Source organism: Alexandromys fortis, unplaced genomic scaffold, assembly GCF_014885135.2.
Source record: "Alexandromys fortis isolate MF-2015 unplaced genomic scaffold, M_Fortis_MF-2015_v1.1 scaffold_154, whole genome shotgun sequence".
NCBI classification, from domain to species: Eukaryota; Metazoa; Chordata; class Mammalia; order Rodentia; family Cricetidae; genus Alexandromys; species Alexandromys fortis.
The window spans coordinates 1708947-1734817 of record NW_026068040.1 but is presented as its reverse complement, the minus strand read 5'-3'; the positions used below and the strand labels follow the sequence as shown (position 1 = coordinate 1734817).

Genomic DNA, 25871 nt, shown 5'->3' with positions numbered 1-25871 from the left:
AACTCCCTCCAGCTGAGCTTCACCTCCCCATGGCTCTGTTACCTCCCCAAACAACACCACCTGCTGAAGATCAAGTGTTTACATATGAGCCTGCGGAGACAGTTCACATCCACACCCTGACAGAGGAGTCAGATAAACGCAGACACACAAACAAATCAGCCCAGATGCTTACTCTATCCACCATCCTAACTTAAGCACTGGAAAAGTATTGGCAGGAGCTCTACTGTGTAGGCAAATGTAAGGAAGGCCACGTTTTCTTATTCAGTTAGAAAAATGCCTGACACACACACAAATCCTCCCATAAAAATGATTTGCTATCTGCTGTCATCGTCAGCACCACAAACATAAACGAGGGCTTCACAGTCTGAGCTGACTATTCATTTCTCCAGCAATGGCGAGAACAGTCACACGAGGATTTCGGATTCACGGGAACAAAGAGCTAAATAAAAATTTCACATTGAGAAGTTCTCTTCAGCAATCCTTTCTCCATCTGTTTCACTGACTCGGTAAAAGGAGAAGGATTTCCCTCTCAGCTCTTCCATCACTTCCTGTTTTCCCTTTCAGCCACAGTTTTCTTCTGAGAATGCTGTAACATCGTGTGGTGTGTCTGTGAGGCGAACACAGGATGTGATGGGATCTTCAGAGAGAAAAGGTCCTTTTTTTCCTCTTCTCGCTGTTGCTCGTCATCTCTATTCGTGGAACCATTTCTGTGAACGGTCAGCTTGTCATTGCTTGTGTGCGCTAACTCAAAAAGACCCAGGTGAGCCACCACAAGAGGAGCAAACACACGTTTCATTTATTCTGATTTTCCTTATTTGGAGTTTCATAAAACAGTATATAAATTTTATTTCCGACAGGACAAAGCTTGGAACTTTAGTGTCTCAACCGGAATATCTCTGGAGAAAGCATCCTAATTCGCCTTTGGAGCAACTGAGGCACTAATCCTGTGGCAATGAGGTGACATTTTTATTTATTTATTTATTTATTTATTTATTTATTTATTTATTAAAGATTTCTGTCTCTTCCCCACCACTGCCTCCCATTTCCCTCCCCCTCCCCCAATCAAGTCCCCCTCCCTCATCAGCCCAAAGAGCAATCAGGGTTCCCTGCCCTGTGGGAAGTCCAAGGACCACCCAGTAGAATAGAGGGGACAGTGCTCACTATCAAGTTGCTCTCAGTGCTGATGAGGAGGGGCCTTTCCTGATTGGGAAGACTTATCAGCAAGCTAAAAGGCATGACATACAGGTGAATGAACACAGTGCACAGGCAGGACGTGTTGATGAAGGGGCCTCTTTAACCTCAACAGGAGACGTAGCAAGCAAGGAAAAGAGAAGCCTGTTCAGAGTCATGGTGAGTGATTCACAGGCTTGGTCCTGCACTATGAGCTTTCTGTTGCTGATTACAGGGCTGTTCAGAAATCTCTGGGTGGTGATTTCTCTTTTCCACTTGCTTTATAGTGCCCCTCTTCCATGGTTCTCTAAGGTAGGATTCTCTGTAGCGTAGGATTTCCAAAACAAAAGTAGAGTCAGTAGTGTGGGGTATCTCTCTGTGAGTATTTGATGGACTTTTTAAAATATGAAGAATAATTTCCTATGGCAGTGGAGATTTATATGTCTCTGGTTCCAGGTTCTGCAGGGTTACTTGAGAGGCTGGAGACACTGGAGAGCCAACTGCTTAAGTCCAGTCTAAAGACTTGAGAGCCAGAGGAACTCACAGTATAGTGCCTGTTCAAGGTCCTGAATAGGTTTGAGACCTGGGAAGAGATGTTTCAAGTCCAAGTTCAGGAAGAAAGCCAAAGTCCCAATTCACTCTCAGGCTGGCAGACAATTGTACCCTCCTTTCAGGATGATCAACATCATTTTGTTTCTACATAGACTTTTGTCTGGTTGCATGGCCTTCCCCTACTCTATCCCCTCCACATGCTAAGAAGACCACTATCTATTTAATTCAGCCTAGCAATTATATATCAATCTCATCTAGAAAGAACCTCTACACCCAAGAGACACAGCCAGAGACAGTTCAGTCACGGTGATGCATAGTCTTAATTGGCACATTACCTTGGACACACACACACAGAGAATGGTTGGGAAAACATATTTTCCTTAACCAAGATATCATCATTAGAAGCTGAAGTTTCCAGGGCCTGACCTCAAGCACCCCATTGTTGTAGCTCAGATTCTGAAAGTGAGTTACTGTGCTGAATATCTATGAGGATACCCTCTTGGATCTGTATACGTGGAAACAAAGAAAGAGAGGAGATGTGAACAAGAAAAGATGAGCTCTGGTCTGGGATACAGCTTAAGCACAGCCTTTGCTTGCCCAACCAAGAATGATGTGACCAAGTGCCACAGCTGCTTTTGTCAGTCGCTAGATGTGGGATCCACATCAGTGGTGACCTTAGATGAGGTAGTCATGTGTAGCTTAGCTGTTCCTGAGGAAACAAACACTGATGACTCTGTGAACAGTGCTCCCATCTGTCCTTGGAGGGCTCTATGGAGTTCTCCTGCATCCATATCATAATGCTGGCTTGAATCCCAAGTCTTGTTCTTTACAGTGACTTCTTTGATCCTCAATTTTGTTCTTATTTCTAGAAATAAAGTCATTTTCATTACTTGAAATTCTCATAAAAGTTTCTTATTGATTTTTCTATTTGGAGCCATTGTTCTTAGTGCCACAAAGATACTGCTCTCTTCATAAGAAGTATTTGTACAGACACATTCCATTCCAGTAAAAGATTGTGCAAACTCTTTCGAAGAAACCACACCATCCTTTATGGTTTCAGTGAGGTTGCTTGGTAAAAGTGTTTCTGAACTGATCCCTAAAATATACATTTCTGCCACACTGTACCTTCAGACTAAGCTAAAGATTAATGTCATCAGAACAAACTTCTTTATTCTCAATATTTGATGCTATGCAGACACATCTGTTTATTGCTTCATGTTCCATTGGTTCATCAACTTTTTCTTTAGGTTCATAGGATGTTAAGAAGGCTGTTCTTTTATTTGCAAACTGACTTCAAGAATTTCCAGAGTGGAAACACTTCACCACCACCATCATTATCATCATCATCATCATCATCATCATCATCATCATCACCATTACAACCATCACCACCACCATCATCATCACCACCTCTGCCACTAAAATTATCACCATTATCACTATCATCATCATCATCATCATCACCACCATCATTATCATCATCACCATCACAATCACAACCATCACCACCACCATCATCACTACCACCATAATCACCACCACTTCCATCATCACCATCACAACCATCACCACCACCATCCACCCTAAACCCCAAATCTTTGTAAACAATTCTAGTGGAACCAATCTTTGTACTTCAGTCTTGCTCTGCAGACCATACAGAACCAGTTTATTTAAGCTATATTCTGTAAACTTAGGCATATGCCCCTCAAAGTAAGTACAATCTAACTGGGAACCAGATTTCCTGACAGAGCTCTTGTTGTGGAAATTAGGTCAGGCAAAGCTTCTGGGGGTATTTGACTTAGGGCATGGTTTTCTGCCTACAGACATGATTGCTTTTAAGAGAGAGGAGGGCTCTCATGCTCTTGGGTGGTGGTCGGAGATCTGATCGCAGCTTCCAGCATCCACAGAGGACCACAGTGGCTCTCTGCTTTGTTCTTTGGGAGTATTCCCCAATAAATATTTGATACCCTCCTTATTTTGGGCTCTCGTCAATTCTCTTTTCACGCTTACAAGCTCTGCAGTCAGAATAACTAGCCGGTAAATAGTGGGGGGTCCATATGATTATAACCAGCAATATACAGCCCGACACCATATGGTCTCTGACCATACTGTTGTGCTGGGATCTGGGTCTTGTTTCTAATTAGAGTCACAAGAGGAGACTCAGGAAGTGGTCTGTTAGAGAAAAATGTGTGATCCATGCACTCCTGGAACATAAAATTGTGTAACAATCCAGCATCAGCAGTCAGCCCCCGCAGGTGAGATGCACTCAAAGCTGTTAATGCAGAACGTGATCCTGTGGGCGCAAAGTTCTGACCGCTCCCTCCCGTCATTATGACCAAAATTGCTCGGGTTCTGTTTTGGCTTCTAACTGAACCTTGCTGAAGGGTAAATTTAGCTCCATGAATCCCACCCAGAGGGCCCCAAAAATGACATCATCGACACAGTGGTTGGTTGTGAAGCAGAGATATGAAATGGACCTAGCTGGGAGTCTTCTACAAAGCTCTAAGTCAATGAGTTTAAACGAATTTTAAAATTATACCTTAAAACAAAAGGTTTTGCACACAAAAGGCCTCTGTATAAAAGACAGAAAGGAAAAATGAAACATTTGCAATTTCCCTTTAAAGAATCTTGGCCAGATTCTTGCCAAGGTATGATAAACATTCCTGTTTAAAACTGTTTTCTTTTATTATATATTGACAACTATATATATATATACATACATACATATATATATTTGTGAAGCACAAAGGGATGCTGTAAATTCTTTAATATGAAGTGAGCTAATTAGATCAACTTTCAGTAGCTATCGCCTCAAATGCTCATCTAATTTCTGTGGTGGGAACATTTGAAAATTAAGCTATTACAAATTCTGAAATGCACAGCGCCCTGCCACACTTAGCTGCAGCTGCCACACTTGGCAATCAAAAGCACGCCCTATTCTTCTGTCAAGCTGAGGTTCGCATGTCTTCGACCAGCATCTACTCATGACCGCAGGAGAAGGGAAAGGTGCACTTACAAGGTGAAAGCCGAGCAAAGGCCAGTCGTTCAAAACTCCATGGAAAATTATCTTCTTTTAAAGTGTGAAGGTAACTTTGCTAAAGCCTTATTCCTTTTTATGTTGTTTACTCTTCGAGTTCTTATTTGTGAATCTCCGAGTTGGCTAGATTTTCATCCAAAACTATGAAAGAATTTAAGTTAGTCTGTTTACTTTACAGCCTGTGTGTGGCAGGGCTGAGGGTCAAGGTAAAAATCTCTCCGTCCTAGATACAAATCTATCTCTTGAAAGAGTTGCCTAACCCTAATGCCAGCACTAACTTGAGTCATGCTCAGACTTGATAAAGGTTTCAATTTCAGATATCTTGCTTAGTAGCAAGGAAAAAAATATATAAGGGGAATATTGCGAGATCAGCCAGTTGAATTACATTTTAATATTTCCTATCCATATTGAATACATCGAGTCTAAAAGCAGAACATAAAAACCCAGCTCAGCTGAAATATGAAGCACCATTTGTTATTATCAATGCTGTGTGTCATCATTACCAGCCTCATATTTCAAGAGGACAGACAGCTGGCGCTTCCAAGGTCAATGACAGTTTTATATAAAAAAGCCCCAAATGAAAGAATGACAGAGATCAAAGATTTGAGACAATCATAAAGAGAAAGGCCACCGTATGCTAGCTCATCCATTCCAAAAACTGGATTTTTATTCTTGATACCCAAGATGAAAGGATGGGAAGGGACTGAAAATGAGAATTTAATAAGAGCTATAGAGATGGCATTCTAGTCAAAAACAAGTTAAATATCCTACAGGAAAAGTCACCAAAGAGATGTGAGCACAGCTAATTGTTATGACTGTGTGTCTGTTCCCTGATGGAGAATTCATTTTGAGAAGGCTTGGAGTTAATATGAGCCAGTTCAATTATACAGCAGGACAGTAATGATCGCAGAAGTACACAAAAACAAATCAGACTTGGCTAGGCAGTAGCAAGGAATAGACTTGGACTTGCAGTGCCAGGCTTTTGATAACTTCAGTGTATTTACATTAGTGGAATAGCGTGGGACACGTTTTAATGCTTTTGGATATTTTGAACAAAGAAGTAATCAATTCGTGGCTGGTATATGTCAAGGGGTTACTATAAAAAATGTAATTATCTAAATCTATGGTGTTCAGCCAGTTGATGCAGCATCCATTTTAGTGGTAATGATCTTGCCTGTGACTGAAGTAGAATGGCCTAGGCTTTGGGGGGAGCCCTGGGAAGAAGCACACTCCCCTAATTGTTTCTAATTTAGCTTTCCTTCTCATACTCACCTTCATTTTAAAGCCATGAGTTGAAGCTGTTTGGAGAATGCTGTGGAGGTGAAAGAATGACTGAGCCAGAAAAAGGGAGAACTTTGCCAGGACCAAAGAAACACACAGAACAAGCAAAGTTTAGTGTCAGAGAATTTTCTTTGGCGTATATTCTGGTCTCTAACCCCTGCTCCTGTCTCAGCTTTATCGGTTTTTGTTCTGTGAAGATTCTTCTCTTGGTTAGCAAGTTACATGTTCCGGTTTGCTAGGGAATGGGAGGGACCTGTATGCATAGAAATCTGTTTTATTCTGAAAGAACCGGAAACTCATGGTTTCCCTGCCCATCTGAGTTCACTCTGAATTGTAGATACCACATACTGAGGCAGTGACAGTCCCAAGTAGTTATGGGTTCTATGTATTCACAGCAGGAATTAAGAGTAGTCTTCTGTTATGGACAGACTGGTTGTGTCTGTCCATAACTTATGTTGCTGAAATTCTGATTCTCAAGGTGATGGGATGAAGAGGTGGCTTTGAGGAGGTGGTTAGGTCATGAAGTTAGATTGGCCTCCTCATGGGGGAGGTTCCTGCCCTTAAAAATCAGACCCGAGGAGGCCAGGGAGACATAGGGGGTGATGTGCTTCTGTGCAAGTGTGAGGATGTGAGTATGAATTTGCAGATCCCATCCCCCCAAAACAGATTTCATTTATTAATTCAGTAGCGTGCATGTGCAATTCCAGCACCCCTCATTGTAGATGATAGATGCAGACAGATGACTTCCCTGAAGGTTACCGGTTGGCTAAATTATCATACATAGTGGGAGACAACCAGAGAAACTGTCTCCCACACATACATCTGTACTCACACAGAAGAACATAAGCACATACACACACACACATACACACATCATGTATGTACACACACACATAAATAAATACTCTAATAAATAAACTTAATTTTTTTAAATCTTTAAAAATAATTTCATAATTTTAACATATATTAAAATTATTTGTCTTTATGGCTTTGGTATTTACATAAAGTTAAATAAATCTTTGTCTTTCCAAGCACCATGAAGATCCTCTCTTATGTTTGTTCTTTAAAATGTACTCTCACCTATAGACCTTCTACTTTCTATGTGCTGTGGAAACTCAATTCTTTGTAGCTCATTGGCTCATCTCATCATGTATTGAATATGTTGCCTCTGCCCACCAATTCACAGCACCATTTACTGTAAGTTAAGCATGGAGGCTCACTCGCAGCTGCCTTGAGTCTGCTCTAGTTCGCTGGTCTGTGGACCTTCCTACCTTCCCAGGGCTTTCTGTGTTCTCTGCTCTCCGATAGCATCTCTTCCTTGTTATCATCTGTTATGTGTGAGGACTTTTACCTTTGTATGTCATATGCATTTTACAGCAGCTCATAAAATTTCCTGTATACACCAAGTTCTTTCAGGGTGTGATCGTGGGTAGTTATGCTACTCAGGGTGTGATCATGGGCAGTTATGCTGCTACTCAGGGTGTGATCATGGGCAGTTATGCTGCTACTCAGGGTGTGATCATGGGTAGTTATGCAACTCAGGGCTTCCCCAATGTCCCTTCTTAAAATATTACAATTTTCCCCTTGGGTGTATTTATAACTCTCTTTAGTTGTGTTTATTCTAGATGCTTGAAAACTAAAGACTTAATTCCTCATTCTTTTTGTTTGTTTTGTTGTTATTGTTGCTTTTGAGACAGCATTTCTCCGTGTAGCTCTGACTGTCCTGGAACTTACTCTGTATACCAAACTGGCCTCAATCTCAGAGAGATCTGTATGCCTCTGCCCCCTGAGGGCTGGGATTAAAGGCATGCGCCACCACCACAACCTGGCACTTAGTTCTCATTCTTAATGCTGGTCCTTTTATGGCTTATATGTAAACTATAATTCAGTTTTTGTGTTCTACATAGAAAACCTAGTGACCAGTATCACTGATCTTAAAAATTTATGGATAGATTGTTTATTATTGTTTATGTGTCTAGAAATAATATCTTTGAAAATTACCATGTTCTAATTATTTTTATATTGTTATGATGAAAACCTTCACAGCAACCACAATGAAGTGGAATGGTAGCAAGTCTCTTTGCCTTTTGGCTAATATCAAAGCTGGGCTTGTAAAGATCTGATACAGAGTAATCCATGAAGTGGATACTTATGAATCTCTCATTTGATTAACAGACTACCTTTGTTTTTAGGCTCTTATGAATGTCTATTATGAAAAGATGTTAAACTTATTAAAAAACATTTTATGTTCTTTGAAGTGATGAAACAATGAATTTTTAGATATTTCTTGATTTCATTCAATAATATTTAGAAGTTCTGCATACATATTCATGAATTAAATTGGTTTGTAATTTGTCTTAGCTTTTTATATTCCAGTATCGGGGTTTTACTGGCTTCATAAGCAAATTGGGAAATATTCTCTCTTATGGTTTTTGAACTTTTTCCCTTATGTGTTTGATAGAACTTATTAATGAAATAATCTGGTCCTGACAGATTTTACTTTTGGGGGAAATTTTGATTATAGGTTGAATTTATTTGATAGTAATAGAATAGAGAGCATTTCTCATCTCTTGTGAAGTCTGTTTTTGGTGAATTCTATTTTTACTGGAAATTTATTAACTTTGGTATAGAGTTCTATATTAAATCCAATTTATTGTTTAGCCATCTCAGACTTCTCTATGCCTCTCAGCTTTTTATTTGTAATACCAATTAATAGCACATTCTTCACTGTTTTTGACGGTTTTATAATTAAACAATTCTTTCCAGAAAATGATGTTAACTTTGCTGTGCCTCTTTGCTGTGTGCTTATTCATAATCTCATACATCTCTACTATTTTGAAAATAATGTGCATACATGTGTGTCTGTCTGTGGTTATGTGCACATGAGTGCAGGTGCTCATAGAGGCCAGAAGTAGGCATTGGAACCTCTGAAACTGCACTTATAACATGGGTTATAAACTATACCATATGGGTGATGGAAACTGGACTCAGGTCCTTTGCAAGAGCAGTGCAAGCTCCTAACCACTGAGCAACCTCTCTAACCCCATCCTGCTGCTCAACCTATTGTTGCTTTTTTTCCTTTGGAGAGTATTTTAATCTTTTTAAAATGAAATTTCTTGTACCATGTTTTCTTTATCCATTCTTCAGTTGATGGGCATTAAAGTTGTTTCCAGGTTCTGGATATTATGAATAAAGCTGCTATGAACATAGTTGAGCACATGTCTTTGTGGTATGAATGAGCTTCCTTTGATATACCCAACAGTGATGTTGCTGGGTCTTAAAGTAGGTTGTTTCCTAATTTTCTAAGAAATTGTCATACTGATTTCCAAAGAAGTTGTACAAGTTTGCATTCCCACCAGCAATGGAGGAGCATTCCCCTTACCCCACAACTTCTCCAGCATAAGCTGTCACCAGTGTTTTTCATCTTGGCCATTCTGACAGGTATAGGATGGAATCTCAGAGTTGTTTTGATTTGCATTTCTCTGATGGTTAAGGATGTTGAGCATTTCCTTATGTGTCTTTCAGCCATTTGAAATTCATCTGTTAAGAGTTCTCTTTTTAGGTCTGTTTTAAAAATGGATTATTTGTTCTTTTGATGTTGTTTTGTGCACTCTTTGTATATTTTGGAGATGAGTCCTCTGTCCGATGTGGGGTTGGTAAAAATTTTTTCCCATTCTGTAGGTGGCTGTTTTGTCTTGTTGGCCATGTCTTTTGCTTTGCTTTACAGAAGTTTCTTAGTTTCAGGAGGTCCCATTTATTAATTGTTACTCTCAGTGTCTGTGGTACTGGGGTTATATTTAGGAAGCAATCTCCTACACCAATGCTTTTAAGTGTATTTCCTACTTTCTCTTTTATAAGGTTCAGGTTGGTTGGTTTTATGTTGAGGTCTTTGATCCATTTGGGCACAATGGAGTACTACACAGTGGTAAAAAACATAATGACATTTTGAAATTTGCATGCAAATAGATGTATCTAGAAAAAAAACCATATTGATATTGAATGAGGTAACCCAGACACAGAAAGACAAATATAATATTTACTCACTCATAAGTGATTTCTAGATATAAAGCAAAGAAAAGCCAACCTACAGTACACAACCCCAGACAACCTAGACAACAAAGTGAACCCTAAGAGAGTCATATATACATTTACATAGGAAGGAGAGAAAGACAAAATCTCCTGAGTAAATTGGGAGCATGGAGTCATGGAAGAGGGTAGAAGGCGAGGAGAAGTAAGGAAGGGGGAGTGGAGAAAAATGTCAATATAGCTCAATAAAAACAATAAAAAAAGTAAAAATGAAAAGTCTTCTAATGCTTTGCTCATCTAATATGGCAGTGTAAGTTACAAATTTCTATTTCAGTACTGCCTTTGCTACTTTTCACAGTTGTTTATATAAAATATTTTTATTATCCCCCAGGTCAGGATATTTTCTAATTTCAATTATGATTTCCCCACTAATCACAACAGCCATTCAGAAACTTTTAAACACATATGGGTAGTTTCTGATTCTTAGTGTTCATTTCAATCTGGCTGGCAATGTGGTCAGAAAATACATACTATGCTATCTGAATTCTTTTAAACTTGGAAATTCAATAATCCATTTTATAAACTTTCCTAGCATATATTCAGCAGCTGTTGATGCTGTGTTCTAAATATGGCCATTCCTAAGGTCAAGTAAAATTATCGTATTGTTCAGATTTATCTCTATGCTCAACTCTTATTTCCTCATCAAATAAAAGAACAAAAAAAAGAGAATGATACAACATTTCTATCACGAGTCTTATCTATATTTTCTGTTTAGATGTATCAGGTTTGACTCATGAATTTTAATACACCATTATCATTTTACACACATTTGAAATAGAAGTACTTCTGCTATAATATCATCTTAATTCTAAGTATTGCTTCTTTGTTTGAATTCCAGTCTGTCTCATATTATCTCATGATACCAGCTTTGGCAGGATATCATTTACCAATTCATTTTTAACCATTCAACAATCTAATGTTTTGGCTAAATACCTAGTAAACTGCAAGTAGCTTCAAAATATTCAAGGCCATCTTTGCCCATTTTTTATTTATTGGTATCTTTATATTTATATTTAAACATTATTCTTTCTCTTATTGAGACATGGTTGTACCTTTTAGCCTAGGCTGGCCTTGAATTCATAGCAATCCTCCTGCTTCAGTCTCTCAAGTTCTAGGATTAAAAGCATGCACTACCATATTGGGCTGACCTTAATATTTCAGAAGGTATCCTGCCTGTCTTTTCTTTCTACATTGTTTAATTTTACTTCATCTCTCTCCTATAATATCATAAATTTATTTACTATTTCTATTATTTTAGTTATTAACACCAAGTTGGACCAGCATAAATGCTTTCAAGTTTAAAATTTTTCCTTTGCTGTTAAACACCATGACATAATTCTCTTGGCCCCCATGTGATTCTCATTGTCTCTTTTCCCATACATTGTAATGCTATGTTTTTATTCAATCCTTTTAAACATTATGCTGTTGTTTATAGCATTCAATAATTAAATGAGCACCACATTTACCACTTCCTTGCTCTTCACTTATCTCTTACGTCAGACCTTCCCTCTGAGGGTCTTCTCCTTTACTCTAATACCTTACAGTGTTTTCTTCGAGGAGCTCCAGTTTGCACACTCACTGTGACTATTGTTTTGTTTATGACAAAACACATCTCTATTCTGCCTTTGTTCCCCAAAACCATTTTATTATGTACACAGTGTTATCTCTTAGAGTGCCTCCAACTCATTTTCCTGTCATCTGGCCTGATGTATTCTTGAGTTGTTTGTAAATGCAACTGATGGTAATCTCACTTTTTATTTGCTTATTGTATGTGGATTTCTTCTGCTTTTACTCTGCTGTGTTAAGAAGGAAAATTTAAATGTATTACTCTTGGGAATCACAGGTTCTAAGGGTAAGTTGGCCTCTGTTTTCCACCTCTACAAAACACATAAATACTTTCTACTCACATGTGTCTTCTGAGAAGTCTTCTTACCCAGTAGAAGGCATATTCCTATACAGGTTGTACATATGGAGTTTGACCCTGAGCTAGAACTAACTGGAGAATAGGATTCAGGCATCCACCTTTATAGATATCTCTAGTAGTTGGAATGCTTGTTTTGGAGTACAGTTAATGGGCTTCATGATAGAGAAAGTCACCTTCTTTGTTTACCCACATGGTAGAGAAAGGAGGCAAACAGAATCTTTCTGACACGTAGGCTCTTTTTAGTCTTTCCTTTTTTTCTCATGGGCAGCAGTAGAGGACAGGACAGTGCTGGCATAGGATGCTGACATGGTAACTCCAAGCAAGCTTGAAGGATGCAGCCTGCTCTGATGTAGGAGTAGAAAACGTGAAGGATTTTGCACCCTCTCCTTCAACTGAATCCTAAGTAAACAGGAAGGATCCAACTCACCCTGTGAGCAATGTGCACACTTTAGTGGTTATAACCCCAGATGTCAACAATTGTTCTTCTCTTTAAGAGGGTAGACTTGCAAGATTATTAAACTCTTTTTTCTTTTCCTTTCTTCATGTAAAGTTTCTAGATTTTTTCTATAACAAATATACATTCATTGTATAGCAATAAAAATTACTTTGGGCATTACACTTCTATTAACAACCAATTTTATATAGCCTAAAATATTCATTGAATTTTAACAATCACATTTTAATTTATTATCAACTTTCTTCACTATTCAAAGGTAGAAATACATTCTCTCTTTATTTTATTTTATCCTTGTGCATTCAAATTTCAAGCCCCATCACTGCATTTTATTGTGATTTTCAACCCACATGTTTTGCTACTGTAAGTCTGGTGATTGGACTTGGTACATTGCACATGCTTAGTCAAGAATTTTATCCCTGAGCTACATATATAACCTCAACTCACACTTTAATGAAAAATTCTACTTTAAGGAATAAAAAGAAATAGAATACCTAAGAGGAAATCAAATGTTGCACTTAATCTCCAACTTAACATGAAATACCTCTTTCTAGACAAGTGATCTGTGGAAATGATCATTGTGTGCCAGATATTCTAAAAAAAAATTGAAATATGCACATGTAAGTTTCTGAGATGCTGGCTCAACCTCTGCTTTTCAGAGGTAGAAAGAAACTCACTGGCCTCAAAACAGAGTTTCTTAGATGAAATTGAACAGATTCTATGGTCAGTGAAGGAGACAGAGAACCTGGAAATGGTTCTTGTCCAGCCTTGTGTTTTTCCATTGCATCCCTGGCTAGCTATGTGTTCTTTCCAGTTGGATTTTTTTTTTTTTGTCCCAGTACATCAGGTTCACCAGGCAGGGACTTTTAGTGAGATAAAACTCTAGATTAAATATCTGTTGGACTTTCTATTCCAGTGTCCTGACTTAATCAAAGCAAAAACAGTTTTCAATTCCATAAGAAAAAGAAATCCATTCGTTAGGCTTTCTCCCTACATCTTGTTCTGCATCACATGCCATGAAGATGGGAAATGAAAGTCTGAGCTGTGCTCATTCTGAGCAAGGTCTTATTTATCTTTGTGGTAGTGTGGATGTAACTGGCTTCCATGAGCTCACAGGGGGTGGCGCTATTAGGAGGTGTGGCTTTGTTGGGGTACACAGGACCTTGTTGGAGGAAGTATGTCACTGTTGAGGGTGAGCTTTGAGATCTCATATATACTTAAGCCATGCCAAGTGTTTCAATCCAGCACACGGCCATGTACTGCCATGATGATGATGGACTAAAGCTCCGAACTATAAGCCACCCCAAATAAATATTTTCCTTCATAAGAGTTTCTGTGGTCATGGTGTCTCTTCACATCAAAAGAAACCCTAACTAAGACAGTTTTGCAAACTATGATCCCATTTGGACCTTCCTTAACTATGTTCCAAATATCTCAAGAAAGCAATGACTAAGTTTACAAATGATAAAATTTCCACATATTGAAGAGCAGAATGCCAGTTATGAAGGAAATTATTCAGTGCCAGATAGGGAAGTAGAGAGTTATCAGCTTCAGTTAGTAAGGATTACAAAGCACCAAGATGGGAGAAGTTACCACAGACTGAAGAAATCTGATGAACATTGGAAGTTGAATGGATGTGGGTAGACAAGCTGAGGACAGTGAGAAGCATGAAGTCACTAGGAGTTAGCAAAGAGCAGGCAGTCTTCACACAACATGACCAGGTCTGATATCAATAGAGAAGCAAGGCAGAAAGCCAGGATAAAACAATTTAAATATTTATATATGGAATATGTGATATAAAAACATTTGTCAACTATATGGGAACAGAACAGGTGAATGTATTTTCATCTGTACTTGTGTTTATTTATGATTAAATCTTATGAATAGTATAAAAAGGATCATAAGACATACATATGAATATTTGATGTACATGCCAATTTTTATAAGTAACAATCATATTGATTGCTGATAAAGGAAATGGAAAATATGAATTGAGCAGTACAAGTGTTCTTATATTAAAAGTAGTTGAAAGGTAGTCAGTCAGTCCCAGCCAGGCAGTGGTGATAGATACCTTTAATCCCAGCACTTGGCAGGGAGGCAGAGGCAGGTGAATCTCTGCATTTGAGGCTAGCCTGGTCTAGAGAATGAGTTCCAGGACATAGAGAATGAGAAACCCTGTGTTGAATAAACCAAAACCAAACAAACAAATCCACTGCAGCAGATGTCCAAACTTCTCTGTTCATTGGCTTCTTGATCATTTATGGTTGCGGAATGAGCAGAATAGCTCCAGCCATCACATTACAATTCAGGTGAGAGGAGAAAGAAGAAGCTGAAATGTAGAGGGCACCGCTCCTATCTGTGATTTCTGAACTCCACTCTTGTATCTCAAAGGAAGGGTAGGAAATTTATTTTTAGCTGAACATTTTCTGGCATTGATAATACAAGGTTTGTGTTATTACAAAAATGAATGAGAGTATATAAGAGCTAGTAAGCTATCGTGTCTAATATTAGTGCCATCTTATATTTGAGGGAACTGACCCTCTGAAGCCCTGAGTAAAGTACTTGAAGTTACATGACTAAGTCCTAAGCACCATTCTTTGCACCATTCTGGTAGTGCTCAAGCCTCAGATTCTGTGTCCCTGACATCCGCTTGCAAGTTGACTAGCCAATATACTCTTACCCGTCTCTGTAATAGCAGAATTCTTATATTGTCAGGGCCAGAAAATGCTCAACTAAAAACAAATTTCTCATCCTTCCTTTGAGGTGGTCGCAAGATCATGGCTTAGAAATCACAGTTGGAAAGAGCTTCCTCTTTTGAAAGTCCAACTATAGGTCTCTTCTCAGAAAGATGCTTCCCTAAGACCCTACAGTGAAGAGTACTGGGAATCAGGACTGAACACAATCCTATGTGCTTGTACTGGGATGAGTCTTGCTAGAGTGGATGTTTTTGTGGGTGAAGCTCGGGTAGGTTTGAGAGTTACAGCTTCGACACCAGTGGTTCTCAACCGTTGGATCATGATTCCTTGCGGGGGGGGGGGGGGGAAGCAGACGACCCTTTCACGAGGGTCACTAAGACCATTTCCATAGATGAGATTTACAATGTGATTTATAACAGTAACAAAATTACAGTTATGAAGAAGCCATGAAATAATTTTAAGGTTGGGCTCACCACAATATGATGAACTGTATTAAAGAGTCCCAGCACTAGGAAGGTTGAGAACCCCTGTTCATGACTGCTATTGTATGTATCTCATTGCAGTCCTGCTGATCTGGCATCTCTTATCATCTCCAATCTACCACTTATCCATTTGCACTCCTTTCTGAGCATCCAAATTTCTTCCTTTTCTGTAGCGATAGGAGCGGCGGGGCTGTGTCCCCGGCATCCGGCCGCCCGCATGGCTAGGTTATGCCCTGAAATAATTACATGGAAACTGTATTTTTTTAAACACTGCCTGGCCCGTTATCTGTAGCCTCTTATTGGCTAACTCTTACATATTGTTCTAACCCATTTTTAATATTTTGTGTAGTCCATGAGGTGGCTTACCAGGGAGGATCTTAACCTGTGTCTGTCTAAAGTGGGAGAACCATGGCGACTCCTGACTAAGCTTCTTTTTCCCAGCATTCTCTTTTGTTTACTCCACCCACCTATGGGTTGGCCTATCAAGGGGCCTAGGTAGTTTCTTTATTAATAAGAAATCACTCCCACATCATTTCCCCTTTTTCTGTTTAAATAAAAAAGAAAGGCTTTTATTTTAACATAGTAAAATTACATATAGCAAAACAGTTATCAAGCAAGAACTATAGTTATAATATTTATATCTATTTTATCTCTTATCATAACTAAGGAAAACTATATTTATTTTTTAACTCCATCAAAGATTTCAGAAGGATATAATAATACTTAAGTAAACAGGAAGTTCAAAACTCTAGAAATGACAGAGACATCTCGCTGCCTGGACAGTCATCCAAAGTTTCTCTGTACCATTGGGGCATCCATCTTTAGCCTTCAGGCCCATAGTATCCAGCAGACATCTCCATGAAGCAGGAAATTCCAAAGACAGTTTAGTCATTTTTTGCTGTGTTCTGTAGAATGTCTCACAGACTCTTTCATGAATTAGGAACCCTGAAAGACCATCTCACCTTTAGGCAAGTTCAGCAGTCCTCTCTCTGTGGGTTCTCTGTGTCCAGTTTATGCAACAGTCCAGGCAAGAACAGTTTCTTGCCCAAATGGCTATCAAACTCCATAAGATCCTCTTCGATGCCCATCTTCCTCTTGAAGTAGCTGGTGCTGCCAGGAGCAGACGTGTCTCCTTGTCATGAAAAGCCCTAAGTTATTAAAACATTTAAATGCCATATTCTGCAGTCTTTGAGAGATATGAAGAATGTCTATCTAATTGAAATATATCTCTATATATCTAGAAAATCTAACTAACATGACTACAAGCTTGACTATTGATTATCCCATCACTTTTCTGGGTCTGACATACCATCACTAACTGCATACTCAAGAGAAATACAAGCGGACAGAGCAGTGAGTTGCCTTGCCTATGTCCTTGGGACACACAGGAGTTTTTGAATACTGGACCAGTCAGGTTTTCCTGTGCTTGTTATTTAACACAAATGTCTAACCTATGTCCAATACAACTCACTCTCCCTAACCTTAGATTCTTCTTCTGTATGTATTGAGATGGATCAGGCCCTGGGTCTTCCCTTTTATCTGTAGTCTTTTATATAAATATATAGGTTCCTTTATCACTACCATTTATAAAAGAAAAAATGGATCTGACAGTATTCTACTTATGAGCTGACTTTTACTGATTCTACCAAAAAGTATAGTGGGAAAACATATGGATAAAACCACTAAATTATGGCTTTTGATTACTGAATGACTTATCTAGAAAGACAAGCCAGAGATGACCAGACATGTTATAGGTATGAACCATAGACACATGCAGCATCAAGGGGGCTCTGTGTTCATTTTCAGCTGTATCTGTTTTCCTGAAATTTCTGTGGAGCTCTTGATTCTGTGAAGAGAATTAAGTGAGGACATGAGCAGTAGATTCTTTCCTCAAAAGTCAAGTCTTTAAAGAAAAGATTTGATGCCCTGTTCAGAGTCACTCAGTTATTTGGGGATTTCAAGTGCCTTGTAGCCTAACTCAAACAGACTCAAAACAAGAAAGGAGCTGAATACATCATACCCAGAAACAACTTATTAGCTCTCACACACGAAAAAAACAGGGAAACAAACTCATAGAATTATGTAGGTTTAAGTTTCTGTCCTGCCTGATCCCAGAGCCATTCAGTCCCAAATAAACACACAGAGGCTTATATTAATTATAAACTGTTTGACCTATTGTTCAGGTGTATTATTAGCTACCTCTTAAACTTAACTTAAATTAGCTCATACTTTTTATCTATGTTTAGCCCTGTGACTTGGTACTTTTTCTCAGTACTGCATTCTCATCTTGCTTTTTCTGCTTCTGGCTTGGTACTGTGTCTCTGCCTTTCCTCTTCCCAGAATTCTTCTAGTCTGATCTCCTTGTCTATAATTCCCCCTTGACTACTGGTCAATCAGTGTTTTATCAAACCAATACGAATGACAAATCTTTACAGTGTACAAGAATCCTATATCAAATCTCCTTTGTTTAGCTTTTTTCCCTGACCATTATCTATAACCAACACTCTAAACAAAGACAAAATTCATAATCCAATTTTGGGAATGTGGGGGTAGTTTTCTAAACTACTCCTGTTGATTGGAGGTGCAGGATCATATTGGTTTCAACATGGACCAGAGGGATGTCTTCAGGATACTGTTCTTTTTATCTCTGAAGTCTTTTCCTACCACATTATGTTAACTTTTATACTCTCATAGCTGGTCATTGGCAGCTTCAAGATTTGATGCATAAGCCCAGGGTGAGCACATGGCTCATCTCAAAGTCACAGCCAAACTTCCTCTGCTGGACAACAGGTCTGAAAGTATGCTTGACTCCAATTCTGTGATCAATACTCCTCAGTGGAGCTATTGTTAAGCTGGTGCCACACAAAGACATGACATCTCACCAGATGAATGGATCCTTGGTGGGTAGGGGTGTGACATACAATTACAATTTTACCCTCCAAGATGGTCATCTTAGTGATGCATTGCACCATTGTTCCCATCTTCAGCATCCCAGCACCACTATCAAGATATTTGCACCTAATATCTTCCAACAGATCTTAGTCCACAGCTTCAATGTAGGCTGATTTAGGGGGGATTATGGATAGTTAGCCTTCATAGACTATCTGTTCCATGCCAAGGCATTTAATATCACTTCTTATTTTAAGTTGTAATGATTATTATTGAGCTCTACATTTTTATCTTCTCCTCTCCCTGCCCCTCCCCTGTCCTTCAACTCTCTCCCAAGGTCCCCATGCTCTAAATTTACTTAGGAGATCTTGTCTTTTTCTACTTCCCATGTAGATTAGATCTATGTATGCCTCTCTTAGGGTCCTCATTGTTGTCTAGGTTCTCTGGGATTATGATTTGTAGGCTGGTTTTCTTTGCTTTATGTTTAAAAGCCACTTATGAGTGAGTACATGTGATATTGTCTTTCTGGGTCTGGGTTCAAAAACACTGAGGATAACTTATGCTGGAGAGGTTGTGGGATAAAGAGAATATCCTGAATTGCTGGTGGGAATGCAAGCTGGTAGAGTCCCTTTGGATGTCAGTATGGCAATTTCTCAGAAAATTAAGAAACAACCTTCCTCAAGACCCAATAATACCACTTTTGAGTATATATCTAAAGAATGCTCACTCGTTGTGGTAACAAGGACATGTGCTCAACTATGTTCATAGCAGCATTATTTGTCATAGCCAGAACCTGGAAACAATCTAAATGCCCCTCAACCGAAAAATGGATAAGGAAAATGTGGTACATTTACACAATGGAGTACTACACAGCAGAAAAGAATAACGACATCTTGAATTTTGCAGGCAAATGGATGGAGCTAGAAAACATCATTTTGAGTAATATCACTTCTAATAATTCACTTTCATAATAGCCATTTGAAATAGACATATTCTTACTGTGGATAAAAAGACTTCAAGTAAGTTAAATGTCTCACGCAGAATGATGACTTGAACTCTCAGTCCTGGTCTTCAGCTTGCTCCTTGGTAAAATAAGGGCTATCGGGAAAGTATATTATTTCACAGTGAAGCATAAGCAAATGGAAAGCAAATCACAGTTCATGTGTTTGCTTGTTTACAAATAGGTAAAATAATGTCACACCCCATGATTTCTATTCCATGAGAGAAGCTGATAGAGCCTAGCATCAGGTTGGCATAAAGATGTCATGAAATGATGCAAGACTATCATCATGACTAAAGCCACATGTCTGGAAGCCAATGATAACTGCAGAGCCGCCATTCTTTTGTCGTGGTGACTGGAGGGTGGGTACACAGAATTACAGGCAACTTCATCTTTGGAGGTTCGATTTGTTGTTTAGGCCACAGAGATGCACCTGAGTATCACTGCCCTTCACAGTACTGTTTCCAGCTTGTGACAGCAGTGTCTTTCCTTTCTCCCATTCCCAATTTTCAGATTTGCTTCCGTAGCACCACATCTTCTCAAACCTACTTGAATCATCCACGTTGGCTTTTCCTTTCTTTTGAGTACATGGTAAAGTTGTAGATGGTCACTTAGTGTTACATAGATACAGTGCACAGCACACTCTGGCTTTTCTCATTCATCACACTCAATTGATAGAAATGGTTTTTACAAATAGATCCACTCAAAACCCTCAGCATCATCTCTTCATAACAAAAAAGCATCACAGTGGTTAGTTTCACAGCTTGAGGAGTTTGGGGTAGAAATTTATCTTTGTTTAGAATAGCTGCTATGGTTTCCTCTATGAAGAAACCAAGTCCGATTGAATTCAGATGTAAGCTTAAATAGGCACACTATCAAACTAAGCCAGGTTTTATTGATTTCTGAGACAAATTTCTATAGTTTTTCTTCTTCCTATTTCAAAGTATAACTTTGAAAGGCATAATATTCTAGAGAAAATAAAGAATTCATGAAAATACATTGCTTTTATTTCCAAGACATTCAAAAATATTTGTCTATAGATCTGAAATCAAAATAGGTGATATCTTGACTGATATTTTTACTAAAAATTCACAGCTCCATATATTATTCGTCTATTCATCATCTTTCCTCTCATCTTTCAGAATGTCTATAAAATGATGGGTTATTATTTCTGCCACTTCAGATAGTGTTTATGCCAGCAGGAGGAAAATTATTTTATTATTTTTAGAGAATAGGAGCTATTTCTTGAACCAGGAAATTGAACCTACTATTAAAAAAATAAAGCAAAAATCTTGTTCTCATCAATCGCTACTCGATTTCCTTCGGGATGCCTTCCCCCTTCCTAAAACAACCCTGTTACACACATAGACATGGGGGGGGGAGGCTTTTCATCACACACCATGAAAATCTCACATACATCCCATGTTACTTTGATGCCTGTCTCTGTCTTCCTTTTGGATCAGGTGCTCATTGGGGACAGGGACTGTGGCCATTTCATTGCCATACAGCCTTTGTCTAGAGCACCAAATACGAAAGTATCTTAGACATCAAAAAGCAGTCTAGCTTGGATGCACTCCTGGGGCTCTGGGGATAACTGTGCACTCAGTTTCATGGTAACCTTTACCCATTGGGTAGGAAGGAGCCTCACCTAAGGAACTTTTGGTTCCTTGGAACTGCATCTGCAAAGCTGCAAACACCACTTTGGGTAATAATCTGCCCAAGACACTTCCAGGCGCATATTTACTTACTACTCCGCTGGGCTAGGGAAGAAACCAATCTCAAATTGCTTCCTCAGCTGAAAGCTCTGTGCTAACAATACAGTTTAATTTCTGCAGCTGTAGTTCTCAAATCAATAGGCTGCAGAGTGGGTGGCAGAATTTCAGCTCTGGGTTTTGAATACTAAGCAGGTCAGAAGGTGAATTATTTAAGATTCAATTTACTGCATTCTTAAAAATGGTTTTGAAAAATCAGCTCCATGATTTATAATATTTTAATAATAATGTAAATCTTCAGAATTAAAAAAATAATGTCTGATCATGGATCATCACATTTATTACATGAATATCAGAGGTTTTGAGGATTTATTACTTCAAAAGAAGACTTGTACAGGCAAGTGTGGCACTTTGGGTTTGTAATCCCAGCACTAGGGAGGTGGAAGCAGGATGACCAAGCTACTAGGCTTAGAAGAGCACAAATAAGGGAAGGACTGAGGAAAGGGGGGAGATAAATAAGAGAAAGCAGATTTTGTTTGAAGAATAAATGTCATCAAGAAACCTGACTCTTTAAATTAAAAAATCAATTAATTAATTAATCATTTTTAAGTTAGCCTCAGCTACATAGTTAAGTTCAAAGTCATCATGGGCTATAGGATACCCTGTCTCAAATAAACATATAAAATTCATAAATGAAATATATAAAATTTATAAATGATAGATATTAATTTCCTTTGGATAATTGGATGTTCTTATATAACTGGACATTGTTCTACATTTCCTCTGTGCTTTATTTTAAAAATAAACCAAGCCATTTAGGTAGTCTTTAAATTATGGTAAGATTCACTGGGCTTGCCTTTTGTCAGGATTTATTATAGATTCCGAGCATACTGTGATAAGTACTGGCCATGCTATTGCTATAAAGGTTTTACATAGATGTTGTTTCCACACATGTGTTTTCCTGCCTCATAACTAATCATGCTTAAAGTCTGGGGTTCAGCAATAAGAAGTCATGAATGGTTTTATAACCAAGAAGATGGATTTAACAAATAAATTTAGAGTAGAAGTAAATTACTATATCCTTATGAGAAAAAAGAATTATCCCAAATTTCCCCAAGGTTCTCAATACATCACATTCTCTTAAATCAAGTGTTGCGGTCTAGGTTCCCTCCTATCCGATTTCCTATAGTGTCATTGTCTATGCAAAGGTCTTCGGGTATTTTGAAACAGCAGGTAGGAGTTCTCAGCATTTTAAAGGCCTCTAAAATGAAGATGGTTGATATTTAGAAGAGAAACATGGAGAAGACAGCGAGAGGATGAGAATGTGGAGCATAGGGAGTCAGGACCACAGACAGTCAGGTGCCCCTCCCCTCCCTGGTTTCCTCACTGCTGACAGAGGGAAGTGTGGAACCTCTCATTCAGGAACTCTCCTTCTCATTGGGCTGTGAAGTTTAAGTGGAATAGGTTTGATAATTTAAGCTCTTTCCTTTATGGCAGAGTAGGTAGCATGGAAATAATTGCATCTTTAAGACTCATGGTAAAAGTCAAAGATTTGGTCTGACTGCAGCTTCAATCCTATGAAGAAAATATTGTGTCTGCTCTAATGGGTGGAGACTGAAGACCAGTGTTCTCAACCCTCCTAATGTAGACCAGTGTTCTCAACCATCCTAATGTAGACCAGTGTTCTCAATCATCCTAATGTAGATCAGTGTTCTCAACCCTCCTAATGTTGTGACCGTTTGATGCAGTTCCTCAAGCTGCAGCCACCTCCAACCATAAAATAGTTTCGTTGCTACTTCATGTAATGTTGCCACTGTTTTGAATTATAATGTATATATCTGATATTCAGGATGGTCTCAGGCAACCCTTGTGAAAGGGTCATTTGATCCCCCATAGGGGTTATGACGCTATAGGCTGGGAACCACCACTATAGACAACCCCACACTTGTATTTTCTCTACACAGAGGTAGAGACTGGGGCTGGAACAGTCTAAGGATGTGGAGACAGAAGGCTATGTCTCGTTCAGTTTGTGGAAGATCCTAAAGCGATCCAGCCAAACACTTATTTTTCGTTCACTGACAGAGTAAAACCACAAGTTTTCTCTTTGTAATAATTTCATGGAATTAATCTCTGAGTTTTTAGATATCATGAATACTAATAAATTCTGGCAATCTTCTAGGAATAACCCGCAGATGTTCAAGCCATGAATTTCTCTTTCAGTGTTTTAAATACAACATTCCTTTCCAAAGTAATTGTATTTCGTAGATGGTTCAAATGACCTTCTGGATTTTTCTCTTTTCTCATCTCTTATTTTTTTTTCTGTTTTGTGATCTAAAATACTGTGAGCCTTAGCCAATTATGTTCCTTGTCACATGTCACTTATCCTCATGCTTGCATTTCAGATTCACCATATAATTTATCTCCACATTCTGTGCTAAATTCAGTGCTACTAATTGATGTTTCAGTCAATTATATAAGCTCCTGTTCTTTTCCTGAGTGTATTAATTAAGCTACAATCTTGGTCCATAAAATAGTCAATAACTTAATTTCTAATTTAAAATAAAACTGAAATTTGAGAAACGGTCAGGTATTATATTTGATATGAATCCCTAAATGCATACCTCCTGCTCTTCATTCATTGAAATAGGCTTTATTTACACTAAGGTTATTAAGTCAAAAGCATTTATACACCTGTTCTCTAAAATGTACCAAATGGCAATGGATTCATTTTAAATTTATGAATGTTTGCACTCTGACATTTCATTAAATGACTTTAAACCATTTACCTCTTTCAACAAAGGTTAATTCTGATACTAATTAATACAAGACTAACCTAAAAGTTGCCAGCCTAAAAAAACAGAATGAATGAAGGAAAAGGAAAAAGGAAATGAAGAACAGGTTGCGAGGGTATTTCAAATCAAGGCCACTATGTGACTTTTCCTTACAGATTATATTAGGACCATTACTTTGTGTTTTAGCAAACTCATGGCATCTTCTTCCTCACTCTTATCAAACCGTTCACTTTGATGTGACCGTGTTGGTATCTTAGTTCCTCTGACCACGTCAGACAGATACAGCCCCAGGGGTTTGTCAGAAATCTAAGGTTGCTCTTCCACTAAGGTGTCACTAGGCTTTTAAGACTGCAGAAACACTATTTTAATACATTCTACTCAAAAACTCATTTCTTGCCATATTCAAGTGACTTTCATTCAGGGACATTCAGATGAAAAAAAAATTGCATTGCTCACCAGGAAAAAGAAAGTCAAAAGAATAAACAAAACTGTTCACTATTCATAAGTAATATACAAAATATGGAGCATCCAAAATCCTAGGAACAGAAGATGCTTTCTGTAGACAAAGTCCATCCATCTCTTATCAGCTCAAAGATTAAAATAATTTTGAAAATCCTGTGTCTCCTACTCAGAATGAATCTGGGTCATGGCAGCACTTGTCTAAACCATCTGGGATCTTTCGTAGCCTCTTTCTTCTTCCTCTTTTTTTTTTTTTTTTTTTTTTTTTTGTAGCCAGCATCCTTATTCCAAGGAGATTTTGATGACAGCATTACATCTAGACCCTAGAAAGGCAACCAAGGGGCAAACACTCCTAATTTTCACAAGCCACTTCAGATGGTGTTTGTTATTTGTTTAGAAGACTATGTACCAATTGCGTTCTGCTGTAGTAAGCAAGGCAGCTAGATCTCGGGCTCAGACATTATAATTTAAAACCATTAATAAAGATAAACATGATGAACTGTGTGTCAACAAGTGAGGAACTGCATAATAGATCTAGAGCTGGAAGCGAGAGACAAGTGTCTAAAGAAAACTGTATCTATCATTTCAGAATTAAAGAACAGGCTGCCTTCTCTTTTCAGAGGGGTGGGAAGATGGATTTGAGTGCAGGAAACATTCTAAGGCGTGAAGAGGCACATGATGGTCATCTGTGCTTCTCATCCGCCCTTTCTGAGGTCCGACATCTGCTAATTCTTCAGACATAAATTGACATCTTTTCTCTGTCCTTTCTATCCTAATTGAATCAGCACAGTAATTTATATCTTAGGGTTCATTTTATTCCTCAAAACTGTCTCTTTAAAAGGGAGTGTATCCTTTAACTTTCAGCTCTTTTGGTGCATGGAAGACCTCACTGCTGCTCACTGAAATTGGAATGCCAGTAAATATACAAGAGACAGGGGAATGCTCGAGGAATAAACATATGCCTCTCTGAACCATGGAGATTGTGACACATAGACGTACTTTTGCTTGTAAGATCATTTTTTTCTTAAAGTTGTCTGGTGAGTACTTTTCTTGATGTTTTATAGGTGTCTGAGGAAACTTGACAGTGTGATATTACCGGTGATAATGGTAGTGGCAATGATAATAATTATCCTAATTGCTTAGAGCATCTGCAGGTAAAGAATTCTGAAGTTCACTTTCTTTCAGAGAAGCATGACATGCAAAGACCTCACCTAAGCACACAGAACAGTGCTCAAATGAAGAGATATCAGAGAACTGTCAGGGAGGCTGGGTGAGAACCTTGGCAACACTTCAGCAACATTTATTTTAAATTTATTTATTTACTAAAGATTTCTGTC

At 38.4% G+C, this 25871-nt stretch overlaps 1 long non-coding RNA gene across 1 annotated transcript; it reads left to right on the top strand.

The window, feature by feature from the left end:
• The first annotated feature begins 632 nt into the window (after positions 1–632).
• On the top strand, positions 633–25667 carry LOC126515684 (uncharacterized). Its single transcript, XR_007595911.1, has 3 exons — positions 633–760; positions 858–957; positions 25399–25667. It is a non-coding gene; the product is annotated as an uncharacterized lncRNA (long non-coding RNA).
• Positions 25668–25871: the final 204 nt, after the last annotated feature.